The sequence below is a fragment of the Asparagus officinalis genome, chromosome 5 (genome assembly GCF_001876935.1).
Source record: "Asparagus officinalis chromosome 5, Aspof.V1, whole genome shotgun sequence".
NCBI classification, from domain to species: domain Eukaryota; kingdom Viridiplantae; phylum Streptophyta; class Magnoliopsida; order Asparagales; family Asparagaceae; genus Asparagus; species Asparagus officinalis.
In genome coordinates this window covers 80,642,220-80,658,963 of record NC_033798.1, presented here as the reverse complement: position 1 = coordinate 80,658,963, position 16,744 = coordinate 80,642,220, and positions in this window count along the sequence as shown.

The following is a 16,744-nucleotide window of genomic DNA, read 5'->3' as shown; positions in this document are numbered from 1 at the left end:
ATTAAAACTAATTCAAATATTATTCTTGCAAGATAGATATATAATATGATATGAGTAAGAATATACAATATGAATAAAGAGATATATCCTAGTAAATATCTCTCATATAGAAATACATTCCTTGAGTCTTGATATTGCTTTAGAGTTGATGAAGCTTTTTAAAGCATATAGTGTTCTTGATAAACATTGCTTCATCATTTTTCCTTCACCTCCTTTAGATATTAACGTTGTAGCTCATATTCCATCCAATTCTCCATAGGATATGATTGTTGTGACATAATTCTATCCATCCTCCAACGCGTTGTTTGTCTATAATAAATAGAAATACACCAATACTAGACAAACAATATTAGTGGTAAATTGTTTGTTAAACATCATCAAAACAAAGAGGCCAACAATCTCCATCTTTTTTATGATGACAAACAGTTTACAAAAAGGATATATGCATGAAAGGAAATGGATATACAATATTATAATTATCATGCATAAAAAAAGAATATACTCATAATATTTCTCCCCCTTTGACAACATCAAAAAGGGGAAATCAATAAGAATGAAGAGAACGAAAGCTCCCCTATCAATATGCATGGGTGAGTATAAAAACAATAATAGAAAAGGGAAGACTCCCCCTATCAAAATGCCTTATGGAATATATGCAATAAAGATCAAGGCACACATATGTGAGTAAGCATAGATATAAGATATGCTAAACACAACTCACATATGTATATATAACACATATGTACATATAACATCATGAAGGGTGTTACGAAGATTTCAAGATGTATATATACAAACCAAACATTTATCATTCTTGCCCCAAGGAGATAAAATGAGGATCCAAAAAGGCATCATTTAAAAAAATTTATGAAGGAGGATCCATAAAGGAAAATAATTTGCTTATAGGTAGGGGGACAAGGAAACAAAATCATGAAAAGGATATTTTCAAAATAAATCATAACAATGTATGGATTTATGAAATCAAAAAGAATGAAAAACATGAGAATCGTGAGAAAAAGTTTTCAAATAAAAATAAATCACTCAAATGAAATCATAAATCAATATTTATATCCAAAAATGATGTTTGATCAATAAAGAAAACTTTCTTTGTAGGACTTGATCAAACCACTCATAGAATACATTATAAAACATATTTGATTGTGCTATATAATGAGTTCAAAGCAACAAATCAAAACAAATTTTTAACAAAAGAAATGCAAGAGAGGCAATAATATATCAAGCTCTTAAGCTTATTCCAACCTATATAAGGACTTTTAGTATCCGGTAAACAAGATTTGGGAATAAATACCCAATAAACCCGGGGGGGTTATATAAACACAAACCTCTCATCAAAACAAAACCAATAATCATGAAAACAAAAGAATTTGATCAATAAAAAGAATTATTTTCATGTCCAAAAATTTAAAGTATAATTTTCAAAACCGAGAAAAAGAAAAAGAAAAACACTAAAATTCTTGGTTTAAAAATCAAATTTGTTTTGATAGCCAAAAATTCTTGGTACCAAGATATTTAGGGATATGACCCCTATTTTTTAAGCTCAAAGCCCTAGGGTTATGAACCCTCTTGGGCGAATGTAGTGCACTAACACGGTCAAAACAATAATCACTCAAATGACCCTTCCGGTTACAATATGTGCATAAAAGAGATCCATTTGTTTTTGTGAACCATTAGCTCGTGCACGGGAATCATTTGCAAATAAAGATTGTCTTTTAAAATTATTTTGCAAATGAGAAACATTTTTAAACAATGGTCTATTTGGAACATATTGCAACTTAGAAGCTTTTTGCATATCATAACAAAATTTTGCAAGATGTCCAAACCTACCACAAACATCATATTTAAAAACATGTGGTCTACCAGAAGCATTTGGCAAACTAGAATTCTTTTTTAAATCAAAGCAAAACTTTGCCAAATGGCTAAAACAACCATAATAATCATATTTAAACACATGAGCATGCTTATGATGAACATAATGAGTATGCGCATGTGTATGTGACGAAGAAGCCTTATAAGATGCACAAGAAGCATTGATATTAATATTTTTAGATTTTTGTGTATCATAGCAAAATTTAGCTAGATGGCCTTTTCGGTCACAAATGGAACATTTGTAAATTTTACTATACAAGTGTGCATAGTGTGTAGGTGATTTTACAGCACTAAATTTAGCACACTTATCCATAAGTTTCTTATAGTTATCAATGTATGTTTTTAAAGTTAAATCTAAAGATGAAATGCGTTTATTCACAAGATTCAAATCATCATTAGGAACATATGCATTTTTATTAGAAGTGGAACATAAATAGTCATTTATAAAAGAAGCAGTATCATTTTTTATGTTCTCTACTTCTAACATGGTATTATCTCTTTCATGAGTTAAGCTAAAAATAGATGAGGTCAATTTTTTATTTTCCAAAATTAATATGTCATTGTTTTCTTTAAGCATGGTATTTTCTTTTGTAATGACATCCAATTTTGACACTAGCTCCTCATGATCGGATTTTAATTCTACATGCTTGCTTTGTAAGTCAATAAAATCTTTATGTAATTTGTTATAGGTATGCAATAATTTTTTACTTGCACAAGCAAGTTCATCACTAGATAAATCATTAATTAATTCGAACTCGCAAACCTCACTAGGGCTATCGTCTAGTGGTCGTGTGCATGAAAGTGAAGCTCTACATGAACTAGAAGCGGAATCCTCCAAAGCTTGTCAGATTGCTTCCAAATTTCCTTGATTAGTTTCTATAAGTTTCCATAAGGTGTAAGCACTATCAAAATGAACAAACTTGTTAGACATAGATGAATTAAAAGAATTTAGCAAATATTCTAACAAAATCTTATTCATTGTAAACATACGATGATCATTTTTATTCCACTTGGATTTCTCTAAAGTGAGCACAATATAAGCATCATCTATAATTTCCCATAAATCGAAGTGTCTAGATTGAATAAAAAATTTAAATCTAACACACCATTGGGTATAGGGAAAATTATCTAATCTAGGAGCAATATTGATGGCATAACCTAAACTTGATGCACCGTGCATATCCATAATATATATATATATGCAAGCAAGACAAATGCAACAAAACTAGATTAACACAGATAAGATAACTTGGATCTTTAACTTAAAGTGATTAGACCTTAAATCAAAGAGTATCAAGCTCTGATACCAATTGTTAGACCCTAGAGTGGGGGGGGGGGGGGTTCGGGTTAATTAGGGTATTATGCTAATCTAATCCGATTTTATGCTAATTAAAACTAATTTAAATATTATTCTTGCAAGATAGATATACAATATGATATGAGTAAGAATATGCAATATGAACAAAGAGATATATCCTAGCAAATATCTCTCACATAGAAATACATTTCTTGAGTCTTGATATTGCTTTAGAGTTGATGAAGCTTTTTAAAGCATATAGTGTTCTTGATAAACATTACTTTATCACTATGCCTCCACCTCCTTTAGATATTAACATTGTAGCTCATATTTCATCCAATCCTCCATAGGATATGATCGTTGTGGCATAATTCCATCCATCCTCCAACGCGTTGTTTGTCTATAATAAAAAGAAATACACCAATACTAGACAAACAACATTAGTGGTAAATTATTTATTAAACATTATCAAAACAAAGAGGCCAACAGTCTTCACATCTAACTGATCTAACTCCAAACCATACTGTACCACCAAAGCTAGCAAAATCCGAATCGAAGATTGCTTCACCACCGGAGAAAAAACCTCATTATAGTCAATTCCTTCCTCCTATGCATAGCCATTGGCAACCAACCTAGCTTTGAACCTTAATGGAGTGCCTTCAATGCCCTCCTTCTTTATGTATACCCACTTACAACCAATTGCTTTCCATCCCCTTGGAAGCTCAACAAGCTCCCACATATCATTCTTGTGAAGAGACTCCATCTCCTCCTGCATAGCTACCTACCACGAATCAGCCTCCGAACTCTGCTCGGCCTCTCTGAATGTAGTAGGTACCATCTCATCGATATTCTCCACTGGAAGTGCATACGCAATTGTATCAGCATACCGTGTTGGCATTCGTATGTCTCTCATCTGTCTCTGAACCACAATAGAATCCTGAACCTGAGCCGTTGATCCATGATCCTGCACATCAGTACCCGTATCCTCCGTGTCACCATCGTGCTCGCCTACATCACTTCAGTCAGCACTCTAATGGATACTACACTATCTGGACACCGTGGAGCTGTATCAATCTCCACCACCTATGATATCTCCTCTGTCGGGTCGTTCTCCACCTGATGAGAGCTGGGAAGCTTCAAGATAGAAGCCTCATCGAACATGACGTCCCTACTCAGCACAATCTTCCTATCAACTGGATCCTATAGCTTGTATCTCTTGACATCACGCTTGAATCCTACAAATATGGCCTTCCAAGCTCGAGGCTCTAATTTATCTGTTCTCACATGATAAAATGCAGGGCATCCAAATACCTTAAGCTGGTCATAGTTGTGTACTGGCTCTCCTGACCATATTTCCATAAGGGTCTTCCCCTCAATCGCAGATGAAGGCAGCCTATTAATGAGGTGGCTCTCATATGTAAGTGTCTCAGCCCAAAAGATCTTCTCCAAACCACTCTACAACAATAAATATAGGATTTTCTCTAGCAAAGACTGATTTAACATCTCTACCACCCCATTCTACTGTGGTGTATGACTAACCATGAAGTGTCTCTATATGCCCTCGTCTCGACATAGCTGCTGAAAGGAGTCTAAAGTATACTCGCCGCCATTATTAGATCATAACGTCTTGATTTTTCTCCCAGTCTGCAGTTCCAATCTCTTTTTCCATTCCACAAATATACCTAGGACTTCACTCTTCTTTTCCATGGTGTACACCCAACATCTCCTAGAATAGTCATCAACGAATGTGACGAACCAATATCGACCACCAAGTGATGCAGTCTTGGAGGGACCCCAAACGTCTGTGTGCACGCACGTGGAGGAAGATTCTTGTGTGAATCTTGGTTCTTGGAGTTCTAGGCTTCAGTAGAGATTGTATTAGGAGTTGTCGTTGGAGATTTTTCTTTCCTCGTATGGACAGGAGATCTATTTATAATCCGATTTAGGGTTCAGTTGGGTAATTCTTAATTTCTATCAAAGTTTGATTCTTTCTGTACAACTTGGAGTTAGTTTGTAATGGGAGAAGAAGGTGAAAGCAGCAAGTTGATGGCAGGTACAGTTCAAGTTTGTTTTTAGAATACCAAAATTAGTGTAGTGAAGTATGACGGTAAAATCAACTTTGGTTTGTGGATGAGCGACGTTCAGGATGCACTTAATGCTCAGAACTTGGAGGAGACCATCATGGTCCATGAGAGACCACCAAAATATGAAGAGACGATATGAGAAAAGATGAATAGGAATGCTTATGGGGTGATCAGGTCCTGTTTGGAACAGGAACTGAAGTATGATGTGATTAGAGTGATGTCTGTGATAAAGATGTGGGAAATTCTCAACAATAAGTACCTTACGAAGAGTGTTGAGAATATGTTGTATTTGCTGCGTAGGTTATTCAGATTTCAGATGTCCAAAGGCACCTCGCTTACGGCTCATGTGAACAACTATACGAAGTTGTTGTCGGACTTGGCGAATGTTGATGAGAATATTTCAGATGAGTACAAGGCTATTATCTTATTGGGCTCCTTATCGGATGAGGAGTATGACACCTTTGTGCTCACTTTGTTGAACGGGAGATCTTCTATCAACTATAGTGAAGTTACTAATACATTGATGAATTATAATTTGAGGAAGGACAATGAGACTTCCCGTGCTAGTACTTCAAGTGAGGCCTTATCGACGAGAGGTAGAAGCCTATATCCGAAAGGTGGTAATAGAGGAAGGTCAAAGTTAATAGGTCATCACCAGCTAGAAAAGAACCAATGTGCATTCTACAAGGAGCAGGGATATTGGAAAAGAGATTGTCCAAAGATCAAAGAGAAGGAGAATAGCAAGAAAAAGGGCCTGAAGGCTAATGAGGTGAACGTTGCGAAAGGTGATGATTCCGATGAATCGAGCTTTTTTCTACTGATTACTCCAGAGGTGAACCACTTGGATGCATCAGATTAGATGCTTGATTCCGGTGCTACCTATCATATAACGCCTAGGCGAGATTGGTTTGCATCTTTTAAGAAGCTCGATGAGGGAGTTGTAGTCATGGGAAATGATCAGTCCTGTGGTCTTTGTGGGATAGGTACTGTACGGATCCGGATGCACGATGGAGTAGTTCGTGAATTGAAGGAGGTGGGATTTGTTCCTCGGCTAAAGAAGAATCTTATCTCAGTTGGAGCTTTGAAGGCAAAGGGATTCAATGTGACCTTTGAAAATACTATAGAGAAGGTTACTAAGATATCTTTGGTGGTGATAAAGGGAGTCTGTAGTCAAAACCTATATCATCTGAAGGGGAGCACCGAGATTGGCCGGGTAGCTTCAGCTATTTCAGAGGCGGACATGAGTAGACTTTGGTATTATAGGTTGGGGCACACAGGAGAGAAGTTACTGCATGCTTTGTGCAAGCAGAGGCTATTGAAGGGAGCCAAGAGTGGTAAAGTGTAGTTCTGTGAGCATTGTGTTCTTGGCAAAAAAAAACGAAGGTGAAGTTCGGGACATCCATTCATAGGACGAAGGACATCCTGGACTACGTGCACACAGACGTTTGGGGTCCCTCCAAGTCTGCATCACTTGGTGGTCGATATTGGTTCGTCACATTCGTTGATGACTATTCTAGGTGATGTTGTGTGTACACCAAGGCAAAGAAGAGTGAAGTTCTAGATATATTCGTGGAGTGGAAGAAGAGATTGGAACTGCAGATTAGGAGAAAGATCAAGACGTTGCGATCCGACAACGGTGGTAAATATACTTCAGACCCCTTTCTGCAGCTATGTCGAGATGAGGGCATAGAGAGACACTTCACGATTAGTCATACACCACAGCAGAATAGGGTAGCAGAGAGGCTGAATCGGTCTTTACTAGAGAAGGTCCGTTGCTTATTGTCGCAAAGTGGTTTGGAGAAGATCTTTTGGGCTGAGGCACTTTCATATGCGAGTCATCTCATTAATAGGCTACCTTCATTTGCGATTGAGAAGAAAACCCCTATGAAGATGTGATCAGAAGAGATAGCATATGACTATGACCAGCTCAAGGTATTTGGTTGCCCTATATTTTATTATGTGAGAACAGATAAATTAAAACCTCGAGCTAGGAAGGTCATATTTGTAGGATTCAAACACAGTGTTAAGGGATACAAGCTTTGGGATCCAGTTGATAGGAAGATTGTGCTGAGTAGAGACGTTATGTTTGATGAGGCTTCTATCTTGAAGCGTCCCAGCTCTCATCAGGTGGAGAGCGACCCGACGGATGAAATATCGCAGGTGGTAGAGATCGATGCAGCTCTACATTATCCAGATGGTACAGTATCTATTAGAGTGCCGACTGAGATGATGTTAGGAGAGTACGCCGACTGAGATGACGCCAGGCGAGTACGGCGATGAGTAGAAGGATATAAGTATAATTATGCAGGATCAGGGACCGACGGCTCATGTTTATGATTCTATTGAGGTTCGGAGACAGATGAGAGACATACGAATGCCAGCACAGTATGCCGACACAATTGCGTATGCACTTCCGGTGGAGAGTATTGATGAGATGGTACCTACTACATTCAGAGAGACTGAGCTGAGTTTGGAGGCTGATTCGTGGTAGATAGCTATGCAAGAGGAGATGGAGTCTCTTCACAAGAATGATACGTGGGAGCTTGTTGAGCTTCCAAAGGAGTGGAAGGCAATTAGTTACAAGTGGGTATACACGAAGAAGGAGGGCATTGAGGGAACTCCATTGAGTTTCAAAGGTAGGTTGGTTGCGAAGATCTATACAAAGGAGGAAGGAATAGATTATAATGAGGTTTTCTCTTCAGTGGTAAAGCATTCTTCGATTCGGATTTTGCTAGCTTTGGTGGCATAGTATAGTTTGGAGTTAGATCAGTTGGATATGAAGACTACATTTCTTCATGGTGATCTTGATGAAGAAATATATATGACTCAGCCATTGGGATTTTGAGCTGTAGGGAAGGAAAAACTGGTTTGTAGATTGAAGAAATCGTTATACCGTTTGAAACAGTCTCCTCGACAGTGGTATAGGTGATTCGATGGTTTTATGATTGGTCATTCATACACTCAGAGCCAGATTGATCCTTGTGTATATTTTCGCAAGTTAAAAGGAGGTGCGTACATCTATTTATTACTTTATATGGATGATATGTTGGTTGTCTCCATTTCCAGATCTGCTATAGATGAGTTGAAGGTACAACTTTCAAAGGAGTTTGAGATGAAGGATTTGGGTGAGGCGAAGCACATTTTAGGGATGGAGATCAACAGAGACAAGAAGAATGATAGAATTTGTTTGACACGGGTGGCTTATTTGAAGAAGGTTCTACAGCAATTCCATGTTAGCATGGATACGAAGCCAGTTGGTGTACCTTTTGGAGCCCATTTGAAGCTTTCAGCTGATCTTTCACCAAAGTTAGTTGAAGATCAAGAGTTGATGTCGAAGACTCCATATACGAGCATGGTTAGGAGCTTGATGTATGTGATGGTATGTACGAGATCAGATTTGTCACGGACGGTGAGCATGGTTTCGAGATACATACACGATCTAGGAGTGGGTCATTGGAACGCCGTGAGATGGATTTTTAGGTACATTCGAGGTACATTCAATGTTGGTTTAGTTTATGAGCGGGACACTACAGGTGGCAGTTATGTATTGGCTACGTTGATTCGGATTATGCCAGAGATTTGGATAAGTGTCGGTTTACGACGGGGTATGTGTTCACTTTGACCCGTGTGCCGGTGTGTGGGAGATGCACTTTACAGTCTATGGTGGGTTCGTCTACGATAGAGGCAGAGTATATGGCAGTTATGGAGGCTGTGAAGGAGTCTATTTAGCTTCGATGACTTTTGGAGGAACTTGGTATATCGCAGCGGTTCGTCACTATTCATTATGATAGCATGAGTGCTATCTATTTGGCGAAAAATCTGGTTTTTCATGCAAAAACGAAGCATATTGACGTTCGTTATCACTTCATTCGAGATGTTCTTGAAGATGGCGATGTGGAGATTGTGAAGTCCACACGAAGGATAATCCGATGAATATGCTCACTAAGGTGGTTCCAAGCAACAAGTTTGATCATTGTCGAAACTTGTTGCACATTCATGATTGTTGAGGCCGTTGACGCCCATTTGAATGAACTACGGGTGGCTTGATCCCTTGGGAGAGGGGGTACGTAGGTAACCACATTGGTGCAGCTGAATTTGATGAGACGACGCATTGGTGCTCATGTTAGTGTCGGCTCAGTTTTGGGAATACTTCCCCGAGGTGGAGAATTGTTTGATAGCAGTATTCCTAATCTATTAGGATTCCTAATCTTTTTTGGTAACATAAGTTTATTAGGACTCCTAATCTATTTTGGTAACATGAGGTTATTAGGATTCCTAATTTATTTTGTTTTTGTAGGCTGTTTAAAAATCACAATGGATAGCTGATCCCCACGAGATTACAAGGCAATGGTTCCTTCAAATCAAGAAGCAGAATTCATCCTTACAATCAAAACAGAAGAGATTTCTAAATCATTGCATTCGCGGAATTATAATCGCTACAAACACGACCTCATATTTGAGATGATTGATCTTGATGGCTGCGACAACAACATGACTAATATTATATTAGCAACTATTAGAGATGCTGATGAGCAGTGTAATGATTTCAGAAATAAAAGGTTGGACTTAGTTGGTGAGTTGCTTGGTAGAGAGCTGTGGGCAAATATTTGTCTAAATATCACAATGGATAACTGATCCTCATCAAGTTCCAACAATGAAAGCTACAATCAGATAGCTTTCATGCCAACAAACGAAAGCTACAAACGGAGGACTTTTCACATAGATCAAGAAGAGTTACAATTCAACGATACTTCCGACAAGTGATGAAAACTCTATTCAGCAGTCTTCACAATCTACAGTGAAAGTTACAATCTGACGACTTTCACACTCCATAATAGCTAAAGCTAGGATTACTGAATAACGGTCCTTGCAACGCTCTGTAGAAGATGTTACAGATCAACTAACCCCTTTTAAAACGCGAAAGTCATCCCCGCGTTACAATTCTGGAAGTGCAGGCGACCCCCGCGTTTCCAAGCTACAACAAGTCAAACGCGAACGACCCTCGCGTTCTTGAGGTTAAACCAACACCCGACCCCAGCGTTTCCAAGCTACAACAAGTCAAACGCGAACGACCCTCGCGTTCTTAAGGTTAAACCAACACCCGACCCCAGCGTTTCCAAGCTGCAACAAGCAAAACACGAGCGACCCTCGCGTTCATTGATGTTCAGTCAACACCCAACCTCGCGTCTCAATTCTAAGACGCGAAGTTGGGGTTCTGAACGCTAGATTGGGCGTTTGACTCGTTCAAACATGAGTCGAACGGTTTCAGAACTGTTTTCCCCATGATCTGAGGAAATCACGCCCACTTAGGAGCGGATTTAGAGGGCAGTTACAACCTCCTATCCGCCTAAAAAAACTCAACAAACCCAACAGAGTAAAGGGTTGGATTTTCAGCATCTAAACCGCACGGGTTTGGTGGTTCTTCAGGATCTCAACCGCACAGAGACACAGGAGAGACGAAATTCTTAGAGATAGGATTTTTGAATCGAGTTCAGAAGATCAAATCTGAAAGGATTCTTCAACAACAGAATATCTGCTTGGTCATTAACCGAATCTTCGGTTCTAACAACTCTATTCACAGAGTTCTAACTCGTTCAGAGTTTTTAAACTCGTTAAAGAGTTACCCATCAAACTTTCCACAGAAGTTCATCATTCCCACGAGATAAAAGACGGTCGGATCATCAACGGAGAGCAAATTCGACGCGAACAATCGGAGGCACTCCATCGCTACTGAGAAGAACCCAGTTTTAAACAAAGGGGAGAACCAAATCCGTTCTCTTCTCTTTTGTAATCAAATTGTAACTGGGATCGAAGAAATACAAGTCAAGTTTCTTTTATTCACTTTATTGCAATTTTTTCTAACATACAGTTTTTGGTTTTAGGATTCCTAGTCTGTTTTGGTTTTAGTTTTCTATATATATGGAGATTAGAATCAATCATAAAAAGAGAGGAGAGTTGTAATCAGAGATTAGAGAGACTTTTGAGCAATGTGAGAGGGAGATATTGTGAGCAAGTTCAGAGCTTTGGTTGAGGGTTAGTTTGTGAGTTTTGTGAGATCGTAACCCTTTGTACTCTCATTGATTTAGTGGAATCTCCCCATCCTCTTCCTATGGACGTAGGCAATTTACCGAACCATGTAAAATTAGTTATCTCGCTATTTGTGTGATTTATAATAGCTTACGTAGGTTCCCTCGATAGGTCAGTCCTAGAACTCATGAGAGGAAGATCTGATATCTCACTTGGTTGAGATATTTTGCTTAAGGTTCGTGTTTCCTTTGTGAAACGAGAATCCTATTGCGACCTAATTCTCTTGTTATGCTTGCCGAAGTGCTGTCGAAATTTTCGCTGCGCGCAACAAACACATCCCCTTCCTAAATAGGTGTTTAAAAATTAAAAAAAATTTAGAAAAAGAACTTACAACGGAGAAGAGGAGGAAGATAATGACTAAAAAACACTTTCAATTCTTAAAAAAACAAAGCAATAATTAATAATAACAAGAACAAAGGATCAACTGTGGAGCAAAAAATTCATGAAAAGAGAAAATAAATAATTGCTAGCATTTTAAAAGATAATAAATAATGTTAGCATATTAAGAGATAACAAATTTGTTACTATATTTAACTAATATCTTCATTGATTCTATATTATTATATATAGTTACATTTTAGGGTGATTTGATATCCAAAATTGTAGGGAATTAATTTTAAAAAATTATTATAATTTTTTTTCAGTATATGCTAATATCAATTCTTTAAGGATTTGATATATTACAAGTCTGAAGTTATTACTTAATCGTATGAATTAGTTATTTTTGATTTTTTCATATTTGTTAGAATAATGTAAGATTACCTGCATATATACTTTTTTTATCAAAAAATTTATATTTTTAGATTACAATAACTTGAGATGAATTCATCCATATCAAAACTAAATTAATTTTTTTTAAAAATTCTATACTAAAATCATGTACAAAAATCAAGCATGAATGCTAATTAAAACTGAATGCATGATCTAACCCAAATACAAAATTTTCAAATTCAAAACTATAAGAACTTTTCATTGGTAATTAAAAAGTTAAATTAGAATGTTAAAAGAATGAACCTAATGTAAGAATTTCTTATAGCATGATTAACAGAATTTAATACTCATTTACATACTAAAATAAGATTGAATAAAATAGTACATACCTTCTTCCATTGTTGAATATAATGAACACCGAATTACCGATAATTGTTCTTCCTTGTCCACTCCACAATACAAAACTGAGATGATGGATTATTATCGGAGGACAAGATTATTGATCATACATTGTGTGTGGAAAAGTGACTCTCTTTATAGAACTCCTACCATCAAGGAGTTCATAACTACCCAATTTAGTTATGTCTTAAAAAACCACCAAAGTAGTTAATTCCAAAATTCAAATTCAAATTGCTATTAATGTCACATAATAGAATATAAAGAGTCAAAATTCTAAAATTCTCCCACTAGACTAAAATATTCTATTAATGTTCTAATGACATAACAATATTGCAACTATATTTTATGGCCAAACAATTTGTTGCAATTGAATAAGCAAAATAATTAATTCTTGAGAAGCTTCATATATATATATATATATATATTTATGTACATATAACTTTGAGTCACATTTTATATGCTTAAATAGCAATAAACACATGACTTAAACATAATGTGTACACTTTATTTGTCATGAATATAAAACACTAACAACATCAAATAAGTCTAGACATAAAATATAACAAACACTTAAACATTAACGAGCCACATGTTGCTTACATGACTCTTAAATGGAATGACTGATATAGCTTTAGTTAATGGGTCAGCAATCATAAACCCTATTCTTGTGTGTTCAAACTTAACAATGTGATCACAAACTCGATTTTTAGCCTTAAGGAACTTGATGTTAATGTATTTTGATCGACTTCTGCTTCTATTGTTGTTAGCAAATGTAACTGCAGAGGCATTGTCATAATAAATAAGCAATGATTTTAAAATGAGATCAACCACTTTAAGCTCCACAACAAAATCCCTCAACCATAATGCTTGTGATGATGCCTCATAGCAACCTATAAATTCTGCTTCCATAGTTGAGGAAGCAACTAAACTTTGTTTCATACTTTTCCAGGATATTGCACCTCCAGCAAGTAAAAAAATATATCCTGAAGTAGATTTTCTTGTATCCTCGTAACCAGCCCAATCAGAATCCGTATATCCAATCATTTTCAAATGATCTTAATAACTATATGTGAGCCTATAATCTTTAGTCCATTTTAGGTATCTAATTATCCTCTCGGCAGCTTTTCAATGAGTCATTCCAGGATTATTTTGATACCTTCCCAACATTCGCTGAAAAGGTAAGATTTGGTCTTGTGCAAACAACCGCATACATAAGACTTCCAACTATAGAAGCATATTGAATGTTTTCCATTTCTTTTAGTTCTAAAACATTGCTTATACATTGGTCCAAACCAAACTTGTCACATTTGGAAATATGTGCATCTTTAGATACACAATTCTGCATTCCAAATCTATCCAAAACTTTCTTAATGTAAGCCTTTTGAGATAATCCCAACTTTCTTAGGGATCTATCTCTATGAATCTCTATATATTCCAATGACATAAGAAGCTTCACCTAAATACTTCATTTCAAAGTTTTTCGACAATTAACTTTTAGTCTCATGTAATAGGTCATTATCATTACATGCAAGTAATATATCATCAACATATAGGACTAATATAACAAATTTACTCTCACTGATTTTAACATATATGCATTCATCCACAACATTCTCTATAAAACCAAATTTAAGAATTGTATTGTGGAATTTTATATGTCATTGACGGGAAGCTTGTATAAGCCCATATAATGATTTATTTAGCTTGCAATATAATTGATATTTTTGCCCAAAATTAAATCTTTCGGGTTGTCTCATGTATACTTCTTCCTCAAGATCACCATTTAGAAAAGTCGTCTTCACATCCATTTGATGTAACTCTAAATCTATATTAGCTACTAATGCTATAACTATTCCTAAAGAATCCTTAGAAGAAACAAGAGAAAATATTTCATGAAAATCAATGCCTTCCTTTTGGGTAAACCCTTTGGCTACAAGTTTGGCTTTATATCAATTTTACCATATGAGTCTCGTTTTGTTTTGAATATCCATTTACAACCAACATCTGAGACTCCTTTCGGTAATTCAATGAGATCCTATACTTTATTCTTTTCCATAGACTCGAATTCTTCTTTCATAGCATCAAGCCATAAATTAGAATATTCTTCATTAATGGCTTGTGAAAATGAAGTAGGATAATTTTTAGGTCCTACATAAGTGTTAGACTCTTGAAGATATACGCCGTAGTCACTAGGTTTTGATTCTAGAGGATCTTCTTAGTTCAACTTGATTATCCAATTTTTCTTGATTTTGGATAACCGGTACCTCATAAATTTTCTCAACATGAGGAAGTTCGTCTATTTTATTTTGAATTATTTGTTCATTAACTTGATTTGGTGTGTCTTCTATAATAGGTACAATTCTCCTTCAAACAAATAATTCTTTAACTGTAGATGATGAACTAGGATTCTTTATTTCCTCATTTCTCATTTTACGAGGAAACTCATCAAAGGTTGAATCCTCAAGAAATTTAGTATTCCTAGCTTCTACAATCTTTGGTGTATGCAATGGACAATAGAATCTATATCCTTTTGAATTTAAAGTATACCCAATAAAGAAGTCACTTTCGGTTCTTGAATCAAGTTTCTTAATGTGAGGATTATATATTCTCACTTTAACTCGGCAACCCCTTACGTGCATATGATTCAGACTAGGTTTTCATCCTTTCCAAATCTCAAAGGGAGTTTTTGGAACTGCTTTTGATGGAATACGATTAAGTATATACACAACAGTCTTTAGTGCTTCACTCCAAAAGGATGACGGTAGATTAGAATTACTAATCATGCTTCTAACTATATCCATTAGTGTCATATTCCTTCTTTCAGCCACACCATTTTGTTGTGGTGTACCCGGCATTGTGTATTGTTCTATAATACCTTCACTTTTAAGGAATTGGGCAAACGAACCAGGCATTTGTCCTTTTTCGGTGTATCTCCCATAGTACTCTCCACCCCTATCTGATCTCACAATCTTTATTTTCTTGTCTAATTGGTTTTCTACCTCGACCTTATAAGTCTTAAAAGCATCTAATGCTTCAGACTTTTCATTTAGGAGGTATAAATACATATACCTAGAATGGTCATGAATAAATGAGATGAAGTATTTTTGACAATTTAGACAAGGAATTGGAGATGGTCCTCATATGTCTGTATGAATAATTTTAAGATATTTTGTACTCCTTTTAAAATCCTTTTTAGTAATGTTAGTTTGCTTTCTCTTTATGCAATCCACACATGTACTAAAGTTAGTAAAGTTTAGATTAGGAAGAATCCCTTCATTTACTAACCTCTTAATTCTATTAACTAAAATATGGTCTAATCTCTTATGCCATAATGTAGAGGAGTTTTCCTTAATGATACTTCTTTTACTGCCAACATTATCGACATTTAAAGAAAGCAAATTATTTTCAAAGTTTGTGTCTAAATCAAGCTTGTAAAGATTTTCAAATAATATTCTAGAACCAATACAAACTTCACATTTATATAAAATAAATTCATTAACATTGAAATTAATTTCATAACCACAACTTTTTAGTTTTGATACAAAAATAAAATTTCTTGAAAATGAAGGTACATAGAACACATTTTGTCAAATCAATTACATAAACAGATTTTAAAATAAGTCGATACGTTCCCACGGTCTTTACAAGTGACCGCATCCAATTTCTTGAATAGATGCCCGACTCACTTGCCGTCGGCGTCCGTTTATTTAAAAACCCCTGCATAGTATTGGCAACATGAATTGACGAACTAGAATCAATCCATCAAGTATTATTAGGAACATGACTAAAATTAGATTCAAAACAAACATATGATATGATATTACCTTTCTTCGTGAGCCATTTCTTGTATTTTAGGCAATCTTTCTTAACATGTCCTCTCTTTTTACAGAAGAAGCACTTTGGACTCTTACCCTTGAACTTCAAAGATTGTTTTCTTTTAACCTTTAACAGATCAAATCCATTTTTACCTTTAAATGCATTTTTCTTATCATGAGTTGTTATATTAACACTTTCTATAACATCATGTTTAAGTCTTTCTTCTTCTTGAACACACATGGTTAGGAGTTCATTTATGGACCAATTCTCTTTGTGTGTATTGTAAGAGATCTTGAAAGGTCCATACTCCACTGGAAGTGAAATAAGCATGAAATGCACTAGAAATGATTCAGATATATATCAATTTTTAGAGGTTTAAGTTAGGAAGCAATATCCCTTAATTGCATAATATGCATGCGCACACCCTTACGAGCATCATATTTCACATTTGTAAGTTTCTGGA